The sequence below is a fragment of the Pinus tabuliformis genome, chromosome 8 (genome assembly GCF_031772625.1).
Source record: "Pinus tabuliformis cultivar Carrire ecotype Pingquan chromosome 8, CPIR1, whole genome shotgun sequence".
Lineage (NCBI taxonomy): Eukaryota > Viridiplantae > Streptophyta > Pinopsida > Pinales > Pinaceae > Pinus > Pinus tabuliformis.
In genome coordinates, this window is record NC_142294.1 from 1,300,075,867 (window position 1) to 1,300,083,713 (window position 7,847).

At 41.1% G+C, this 7,847-nt stretch overlaps 1 pseudogene; it reads right to left on the minus strand.

The window, feature by feature from the left end:
* Positions 1–267: 267 nt before the first annotated feature.
* On the minus strand, positions 268–2,052 carry LOC149240223 (protein NUCLEAR FUSION DEFECTIVE 4-like; annotated as a pseudogene).
* Between the last annotated feature and the right edge of the window lie 5,795 nt (positions 2,053–7,847).

Genomic DNA, 7,847 nt, shown 5'->3' on the forward strand with positions numbered 1-7,847 from the left:
ATTCGATCATCCAAATGCGTACAGGTCAAAGACCATTGCAGTTCCATCGGATGAAGCTGACACTCAAACACCAGAGCTTGGAGCGGATGAAGTTGGTTGATGCATTCTAGTTATTCTCATGAGCATCAACCTGAGTTAATATGAATCTAAATCAACACAAAGCAACTTTTGTTGAACAACCTCTAAGTTTCACTTCATTGACAAGAAATCTCGAATTAAAATTCTTAATCATGGTAAAAGTGTTAATCCACAATTACCCCTAACAAGCTATATTGTCGCTCTTTGGATTTCAACATTGGTCATCTGTACATTCCTCTGATTATCGAATTAGAATGGCGCTGAGTTTTCTGGTTCACGAAACTTGGCATATATATCAGTTTTGTAGAATTTCCTCGTTCTCAAAACAAGAATGCCAGAAATCAAAGCTCCAAAAAAGGTCACGAGCGTCATAATGATAAACGAAAGCCGGAAGCATTCTTGTCCAGTGCAAGTAATCTCTTTACAATTATGGAGAGCAACACACTGCCTTCTTGCTTCTCGGTCGTACAAGTATCCCACAACTCTCACAGACAGAAGATAAGCTCCCAAGGGACTTGCCACTGCTCCAAGCTCCCAAGGGACTTGCCACTGCTCCAAGATTATGGAGAGTAGCATAATACTTGAGACCAAAAAGCTCTGAGACGACAACAAACAAAAGAGGCCATTGAGATCCAAAACAAAGTCCAATTATGATGGATGCAACGTACAAAGAACCAGGAAGAGCGAATGCTATGAAAAGATGCCCAATGCAAGCAATAAATAAAACTATTGTCATCATCAGCGGCCTGGGAAATCCATACTTGTGGAGAAGAATTTCCGATAAAAATCCAGCAACAACGCGGCCTAGACAATTCCATATGCTAATAAGAGAAACAAAGGTGCTTAAATTCTGGTGAGTGTAACCAAGAGCTTTCCCAATCTGTCCCATATTATCAATGGCAGTCAGAGTTGATCCAATCTCGCAAGTAGCGGCTACAAACATGATCAACATATCGATGCTCACTAAAACTTGAGGAATTGTAAAATCGTCTCCTTTCTTGGGGTCTTTGAACAATTTCACAATACGTGATCGAAGGCAAGATCTCACTTTTCTTCCTTGGGTAAATGTTGGGTTTGGGTTTTCTTCTCTTCATTTTCTTTTGTACGTGCCGTCATTTTGGCATAATCTGTTACTTCAATTTCTACGGTTGAGCTATGGGTGGAAATCTGTTGTTGCTTTTTGTCCATCTCTACCTTAGCAATAATCACAAGAGGAAATGAAAGGAGAATCATGATAATTGTAACCACGATTTTGTAGCCTGCAACAGAAAAATTCTTTGAGACATTCGATAAGAACCATGAGAAACCCCGCCAATCCCATTGTTATGCATATAAAATGGTAAAATCACTTTAGCTCATTCTTCTATGTAGTCTGTTTTGTGGGACGAACTATAAACATAACAATCAGAGAAACTGCAATGGGCAACGAGGGGAGCAACAAAATGACACCAGCAGATCCACTGGCACTATTTCCATAAACTGCATGATATATCTGAGTAAACATTGCTCCACTTAGACATACAAATCCTTTCATAATCCCCAGGTCAACTCCTCGGCTTTGCAGAAAACTCTTGACACAGGTAACCATAGGTCCTGTGTTGGCAAATGCTTGAGAATTAGCTCCAATGATCATATACACATACATCTGCCTTAACCTGGTCTTGGCAATTCGTTAACCATACCAATGAATACCCACCGATATTCATGATGGCTCCAATTCCAACAACAACCCATGTAGGGCAGACTTCATTGACGAGACCTGAGACAATCCCAACATTAGCACCCAGATCCTTGAAAAATCCCAAGTTGTCCAGAGTGCTCTTGCCATAGCCCATGGTTGTTTTGATTACGTGAGTATACCCCAAATATGTAGGTGCCACCAAAACATGACATAATAAGGAAGGACACAAACAGTACAAACCATCTTCGCTTGGCTACTCTTTTAGCCAAATCCAACACGTCCTTTCCCTGCATCATCTTCAACAGTGCAACTAACAGGAATCACTTTTGCACTAAGAATCGAATCAGGACTACCAGAACTCCCAACAATTTGTACCAAGGCGGGGTGCACAGCGCAGTGGAAACCCAATTGTAAGGATGTCTGGATCGCCAGAATACTCTTATGCACCGACTTGAATAATAACTAGAGCATTTAAATTGGGTATACGAGATGAGCGACACCTGAGAGCACTTGAATTTGGTATGCTAGATGTGCGACACATAGATGGAGTTTGATAACGTCATGACAAAAACACTTTTGTTTTTCTGCTTTGATATGGTTGAATTTGGTTGATATATTCACGTACTTTCTTGTCGATTTCCTATTTATATTTTATTTATATTTATGGACTATAAATTGATATATTCACTTACTTTCTTGTCGATTTCCTATTTATATTTATGGACTATAAAAGGATTAAAATGATTGAGCATATTTGTTTAAACATTTTATTAAAAGGATTAACAAAGACAAAACTGATTTGTTTAACCATTTTTTTTAGCTGGTTACACCTGCCATAATACATTTCTTTCCCGATAGCATGGTAGTAATGTCTGGATTTCTGTTTTATTCTATTTGTATTATTTATTTGTAAATATTAATCACCATGCAGTAAATTAATGGTTTATTAGTTGTTTTTGTATTTTGATTATTGATGAGAATAAAGTAATAATCAATAGAGAGGATGGAAAACTAGCGAGCCAATGACTCAATGGTTGTCTTAGTGCATAGTGCTTAATATTCGCTGAGTGAGAATATTAAGCACCATGAAGTAAGCTAGTCATTGGCTCACTGGTCCTCTCCATTGAATATCATTTTTGAAAAGATTATTGCTTAGCATTGAATAATATTAATCACCATATAGTAAGGCAATATTAATTCACTGTTTTCTTAACTTGTCCATCAAATATCACTTTATTCTCATCCAACTAACAAAATAAAAAAACATCAAATATCACTTTATTCATATCCAATTAACAAAATAAAAAAGCATTGATATTGACCATTTACACAACTCTCAACTCTGAAACTACTTTTATTTCTATATATAAATTTAGATTTAAATTTTTACACTCAACAAAATGGCTCTTAAACCCAAAGGACGTCAAGTAATTAAGCTACAATGCTACATTCAAAGTTTGAGATAACTTGATAGAAATTTTTGCGAGATAAGTTTGTGATTGAAAGCTTCACTAGGAAGTGGTTGGGAACCAGATAGCGAGAGCCTGAAACAACCTTTGAGTCGGTAGGAGGAAGCCCGGGGAGTGCGTGAGGGGCCACAGTCAACCATGAAACTGCGCGCAGCTCCAGAGCCATGGCCCTAGGAGGGGGCCACGAAATCGATCCACCCTTTCCACCTGAGTTAGCTGCATTTTGGGATCTAGTTACAGCATGCAATAAACGGCCAGCAACCAAAAACCAGCAGAAGTTTGTAAAAAAATGGAATCCATCCCCACAATTGCTCTGTCGACTGAAGAACCCTGCAAAGCGACATTAAACCTAATAGAACGAGGGCTTATTGGACAATTCACAGGCTTATGGCCCTCACCTAAAGTTGTAGATGCCTAGGTGCAAAGGAACTGGTGATCCCTGGTCAAGGAAGGAATAAAAATCCATTTCGTCGACAAAGGCTTCTTTGTATTTGTATTTGAAGCAACAGAAGACAAGAACCTCATATTCAGAAATGGCTCGTATTTCATGGGGCCTCAGGGTCTGTATCTGAATCAATGGACACCAGAGTTCGATCTGACTCAAGATGTGCCCTCGGCTGTTTCGATCTGGGTGCAATTGCCCCATCTACCTCTGCATTGCTAGACCTCTAAATCCTTAGAAACCATAGGCAATAAACTTCGTAAATACATTGATTGAGTAGAAAGAAGAGATCAATACTCTTATGCGAGAATTTGTGTAGAAGTAGACCCAGAGGAAGGTCTACCTGAAGCTATTAAACTCACAGTGGTTAACTGGACACACATACAAGTGCTAGACTATGAGAAACTCCCATTTAAATGTTGGCACTGCCATGGCTATGGGCATTTTGCCAAGCACTGTAAAAAGAAATCAGAGGATGGAGCTGAGAAGGAGAAAGGAGATCAATGGACTCAGGTTTAGAAATCAGGAACAACTAAGCAGAGCAACAGGAACAAAGGGAAAGCCTTGTCCACTAGGAGGGGTGCTCCTCCTGAAGCCCAAGCAGAAGGAAGCTCAGTCCCGCCAAGAGCAGACATACCAACAAATCGCTTTGAAATACTCATAACACCATAAAAACTCCAAGATCCAGCAGATAAAGAGATTGAACAACAGGCTAACAACATGGAAGAAAACAAAAGGCAAGAGGAAACAATCTCTCTCCAAATCGAAACCCAAAAGGGGCCTCTAGCTCCCCAACCTATGTAGATATGACAAGGAAGAAGACCCTAGAGATATCAGGATTATCTGAAGATGAAACAACTGAGAGGCCCTCGAAAAGAGTGGGGAGTAAATCTCACAGAGAAGCCAAAGAAGAAGAAGCAGAGAGGCAAAAAATGCAAGGTAGCCAGGCCACTATAGAGATGTCTATCGACAAAAATACTAGAACTAGGCCTCCCAAGGGAGGTGCTGCCCCAACCCTTGCCAGTAAATAATGCGATTAGTCTCTTGGAATTGCAGAGGATTGGGGAATCCATCAAAAGCTGAAGCAATCAAGAGCCTATTGAAATCATAACTCCCCGAGATCCTCATGCTCCAAGAGACTAAAATAGAAGGTGAAGCCCTTTTGGAACTCAACAAAGTAAAATGGAAAACAAAATATGGAAAAGCGATAAGTGCCAGAGGTACATGAGGCAGGATAGTCACTCTATGGGAGGCTGACAAGTTTCACCTTGAGAGCTCCTTTTAGACGCATCATTGGATTTACAACGAACTCTGACACCTCTCAAGCAAGACAAACTTTGCTCTCTTTAATCTCTATGTACATGTCCTCTATGCAGAAAAGGAAAAATGCTCGCAAACTCTTACTGATTTTCTAGAAGCATACTCCCTCAAGAATATAATTATTGCGGGAGACTTCAATCTAATCCTTGACCCAAAGGAAAAAAGAGGAGGAACCAGCAGCAGGGACTGCTTTCTTCCCTTAGTGGAAAACCTGATTCAACAATGGGATTTATTGGACTTCAAGCCAAAAAAAGGGCTTTACACATGGACAAATAACAGAATAGGGGAGGAGCACATATCAGCCAGGCTGGATAGATTCCTTCTTCAGAGTTCCTTCCTCTCCGAGAAGATTATCATTTCCACAAAAATTCTGCCAAAGTGGAATTCAGACCATAAACCCATCCTCCTTCTACTGGAAGAAGAAGAAAACCTGGGGCCAATCCCTTTTCGGTTCAGCCCACTATGGGAAAACAAAGAAGGGTTTATGGATACAGTGAATAAGGCATGGTCCATCCATGTTCTTGGATTACCCAACTATGTTTGGGAGCAAAAGATAAAAGCCACCAAAACAACTTTGAAACAATGGATAAAAAATCCCACAGATTCTCCCACTACCCAACGAAAACAGAGCACAAAGCAACTGTTGGATCTGCAAATGGGCCTGGAGATGCAAGACATTACCAACGCAGAAATTCATAGCGATCAAGAACACCAAATCAACACCCTCCAGACATTCAAAGAGGAGGAAGAATACTTGAGGCTCAAGTCACGCAATCTATGGCTTACGTCTGGAGACAAAAATACAGCCTTCTTCCACAAGCAAATTCGAACTCGCATTTCTAGAAACCACATTGCTGAAATCACCTTGCCAAATGGGGTTGTTCTCAAAGGTACAACTCTGATAAAAGAGGCGACAACCTCTCATTTTTCAGTAGCTGTTCAAAGAAGAAGGTGCGGAGGATGAAGAGGAAGCTCATGACTTCCTCAAGTACGTTCCAAGGATGGTTAACGAGGAGGACAACGCAACTTTCCTGAAGCCATTCGTTGAAGACAAAGTTAGCAATGTCATATGGAAGATGGAACCAGACAAAGCCCCAGCACCTGATGGATTCTTTATACACTTTTATAGAATCTGTTGGGACATCATCAAGGTTGATTTGTACCGAATGATCAAAGGCTTCCTCCGAAAAGCCAAAGTGGGAGGAAGCACAAACTCCACCTTCCTAGCTCTAATTCCCAAAGAAGCCAAACTAGAGGCATTCAACAGATTCAGGGCAATCTCGCTATGTAATGCGTCCTACAAAATTCTCACCAAGTTACTTGCAAATAGAATAAAGCCTTTGCTGGAAAAACTCATCTCACCCAACCAAGGAGGGTTTGTCAAAGGTAGGCATATCCTAGACAATGTGATACTGGTGTAGGAAATCATCCATTCTAGCCATCAACGCAAAGAGAAAGGTATGCTCATCAAGCCGGACATGGCGAACTCCTTCAATCAAGTAAGGCAATCTTTCCTCCTCCAAGTTCTTTCTGCATTTGGTTTTAGTTTTGAATTTGTAAAATTGATTAAAGCATGAATTGGATAACCTTGGATAGCCCCTCTAGTAAATGGCAAGCCTACAAAATACTTCAAAGCTTCAAGGGGAATCAGGAAAGGCTGCCCTTTGTCCCCCTTCCTGTATATTCTGATGGCAGACTCTCTAAGCCGAAAGCTCACAGCTGAGAAGCTCAATGGGACACTTCCTGGCATCATGACGATAATTGAAACAACTCCAATCAATCATGCTCTGTTCGTCAATGACTCTATCCTTATGGGAGGAGCCTCCATTAAAATAGCAAGAGCCTTCAATGGAGTAATCCAAAGCTTCTGCAGAGTCTCTGGAGCTATGGTCAACAAGAGGAAAAGTGTAGTGTACGGCTGGGTGGTAGACCAACAAACTATACTCAGGATTGCCCAAGCCCTGGGCTTCACCGGCTATGTCTCTTGGGAAAAATTCAAGTATCTTGGCCTACCTTTAACCTTGGGTACCAGTAAGGCCCCTCATTGGATGGAAATTATCAGCAAAATCAAGGCAAAAATGACTGCTTGGGGCAGACAATGGCTTACCACAGCCGGGAAGCTCACTCTGGTCAAGTCAGTTCTCTCATCCCTTCCTATCTACCAGGCTTCGTTCCTTTTAGCTCCAAAAATGATCATCGAATAGCTAGCAAAGCTGATTCAAAATTTTCTATGGCAAGGAGGAAAGGGGAACCAAAAAAATAAAATCATATAGTAAGTTGGGACATAGTGAAAAGGCCAATATCTGAAGGTGGACTACAAGTAAGAGATCCTGGGTTGGCCAATTTGGCAATGGGAGGTAAGATCCTCTGGAAAATCTTCTCAAATCAAAGACACCCTGTAAGTCAAGTTCTAATTAAAAAATATCTGCACAGACTCTCAATAAAGAATATGGAAGAAGGAGCTTCCCACAAAGGAACCACGTTGTGGAAGTTGTGCAGCCAAGGTTGGAAGTTCTTTAAAGATCAGCTCTACAGAATACCAGGAAATGGGAAAAGAATTAGATTGTGGGAAGACAATATCATGGGCCTCCAACCCTTAAATCTTGCACCGGAAATAGCAGACTTGCATAACTGGCTCATCCAAAAAGGTATCCACAAACTTGCTGACATATGCACTTGGGATTCAATAGGGAACTGGAGTAATTCGGCCCTCCACCGCCGCCCTGACTGGATGCTCCCTCGACTCCATCAATTACTAGATAAACTCTATGGTTTGGTTCCCGTGCATCTCCATTCGAGGGACAAGTGGGGCTGGGGGAAGACCAAAGCTTACTCAGCATGGTTGGGCTTTGCAGCT